This window comes from Coenobita brevimanus, chromosome 7 (genome assembly GCF_032717465.1).
Source record: "Coenobita brevimanus isolate Jiangsu-jjx chromosome 7, ASM3271746v2, whole genome shotgun sequence".
NCBI lineage: Eukaryota > Metazoa > Arthropoda > Malacostraca > Decapoda > Coenobitidae > Coenobita > Coenobita brevimanus.
Window position 1 is genome coordinate 8924779 of NC_136960.1, and position 2798 is coordinate 8927576.

Here is a 2798-nt window from a genome sequence, read left to right on the forward strand (position 1 = left end):
ACATAATACTGACAGACGAATTATCTTTGGGGAATACACATGAGTACATTGGAAAAACAGATGAGAGGAGGGCCACTGGTTCATAACAAGGTTACTCAGATCTAACCACTGTGTGTGGGAATGACAGAAAAGAGGAAGGCTCTCCCTCACCCACTGTACCATCCGGCATAAAAAAAAAATGAAGAGGGGTTAGGAAAAATGTAGAAAATATCGTATCTTAGAAACAACATATATGGTATGGAAAGTTTTATGAGAATGGGTTTAGAAGAAAAATTGTGCCCTGTGTACATCACTAATATATCTGGAAAAAAAAAAAAGGCAACGCAATGGCAGAATGTCCTCATAATTAAGCAACTGCCTCACTGTCAGCAGTATACACGTCAGCCTTAAACTAAAGAACACTAAGTAAAAATCCGGACCTGTCCTGGATTTGAACCCGGGACCTCCTGCACCCAAAGCAGGAATCATACCCCTAGACCAACAGGCCGAACACTTTAAAGGCGTTAACTAAGCACTGGTCACAGGTCGGGGGGCGATCAATTATAATGGAGATACACAGAGTATCGTCAAATGCACCATAATCGAAACCGAGGTAATGGAGGATTTAATTGTGATATTCAGACACAAGGCGCCCTCCGAGTTCCTCCACGGAGCGCCTCATATTATTTTCATGACAATGCTTCGTGCAGGGACTCCGAAGGAAAAAAAAAGTCTAACCTTCATTTCCTCAGCTTATCGATTATCGCTCGTACGGCGTTAATCCACGGACGGCTTCAGTTAAGCTACCGTAGAAAGAGGAGAAGCATTTTCTTCACAGAAAATTATACAGGCTGTGTTAAGGAAACTATGTACTAGTCAAAGGGCGGCGTCAGAGGCCAAAATGTGCAATAACTAAAGGAGAAGCAATTTATTCACATGTTGTCATAATGTGCACTGTATGGAGATGGAAATGTTATCAGCATGAGGTACCGTAAGTGGAGATTTAGGAAAGGAAGGCCGAGAACCAAGGGGAAAGATGAGAGAGAAAGTGTATAGAGGCAAATATGACGAATGAATGTAAGAGAAGTCCGAGTTAATGGGAGAATAAACAAATGGAAGCAAGGGGACAAAATTAAATAAAGTTCAGAAAGGGAGGGCACAATACACATGCAAACTGGAAAGCAGAATAGAGAGAGGAAGAAAAAAATAAGAAGGAAACATAACACAGAAGAGTTCGTGAAAGAGAGAGAGAGAGAGAGAGAGAGAGAGAGAGAGAGAGAGAGCGCAATGGGGAGGCTTTGATATGCTTAGTTTTGATCACCCTATATGAAGTCTTGAAGTAGGCATTTGGCAACACAAACACAGTCGTGCAATTCCTCGTATTTACTGTGTGTGTGTGTGTGTGTGTGTGTGTGTGTGTGTGTGTGTGTGTCAGTCTCTCTCTCTCTCTCTCTCTCTCTCTCTCTCTCTCACAGATGGCTTAGGGCCTAGGATAAGATAGGAAGGAGACAGAGGTCAAGAGAGAAGAGCTGGAGGTGAACAGCTACAGTAAGAGGAGGAGCTTAAGTTAGCAACCTGATACGCTGGGTCAACTGGATTTTTGAGGAGGAGGAGGAAAGGGAAGAAGGCAGGACGGAAGATTCAGTGAAGAAAGAACAGAAGAAATGTATGAGGAACTGGAGATTTGTGAAGTTAAGAAGAGTATAAGAGAATGCGAGAGGATACGGTGAAAGAAAAATGAGTCGGGGATATGTGAGTTGTTGATAATGAAAAAAATAAATAAAGAAGGCCAGCAAGGCATCCAAGAAAGATATGAATGATTTTGCCAGTGCTACTGTCCAACGCCACGTCTTTTGAGTGGAGAGCTTAAGAGAAGAATATCCTCAGTGCATTACGTTCCCTGTTTGTACTGACCCCTCTTTTCCACAACATACGATTTTCTTTTTTGCCACATATCTCTATCATGATCCTGCAGCTCACCACTAGTATCATACATGAGGTATATAACGATTATATAATAATCGTAAAACGTTTCCTCCCAAATGAACTGAAGAATGTCTCCTTCAAAATTTTCGTTATTATCCGGAAAAAAAAAAAAAAAAATCCTTACGAGGAGACAGAATGAGGCAGAGTATGGTGACTGGGGTAGGATGAGGCAGAGTGAGGAAGGGTGAGCTTGGGCTAGACAGAGTAAGGGCAGGTGGGTGAATCAGGGAAAGGCAGGACGAGACTGTGTGAGGCTGGGTGGGTGGGGCACGGTAGGGCAGGACGAGACAAAGTGAGGGTACGTGGGGCAGGGTGAGGCAGGGCATGAACAAGTGCGGGGGGGGGGGGGGGGGTGGGGCAGGGTAAGGAAAGGCAGAGGTGATGCAGGGTGAGGCGGGTGATGGCAGGTGGGGTAGGGTGATGCAGCGTACAGAATGACGGTGGGTGGGGAAGGGCGAGGTCGAGTGAGGGCGGGTGGGACAGGGTGCGGCAGGATGGAGGTGGAACAGGGCGAGGCAGGGTGGGGTAAAGGAGGAACTGCTGATAACAAGACAGGTGTGAAACTGTTCAGCCGGTGGGTGCGTCGGTCCTCATTTTAACACCCTCAGAACCAGGGCGTCTTTTGTTTTGTTTTAGACGCCGCCACACGATTTACGACCCAAGTCTGGTAGTGAAGGGGTTAGAAAAAAATCTCCACTCTTGTTTCTTTTCTCCTCGCGACCCCCTCCTCCTCCTCCTCCTCTATATCCATCATGTCTCATTTTCTCTCTTCATCTTAACTTTTCCTTCCTCAATCCCTGTTCCAGCCATTCCTCCCTTCCTTCCCGTAACTT

The 2798-nt window shown here is 45.5% G+C and overlaps 1 non-coding gene across 1 annotated transcript; it reads right to left on the minus strand.

Annotated features, from left to right (window-relative positions):
• Positions 1-415: 415 nt before the first annotated feature.
• Positions 416-487, minus strand: TRNAP-UGG (transfer RNA proline (anticodon UGG)). The gene has a single exon. It is a non-coding gene; the product is annotated as a tRNA-Pro (tRNA).
• Between the last annotated feature and the right edge of the window lie 2311 nt (positions 488-2798).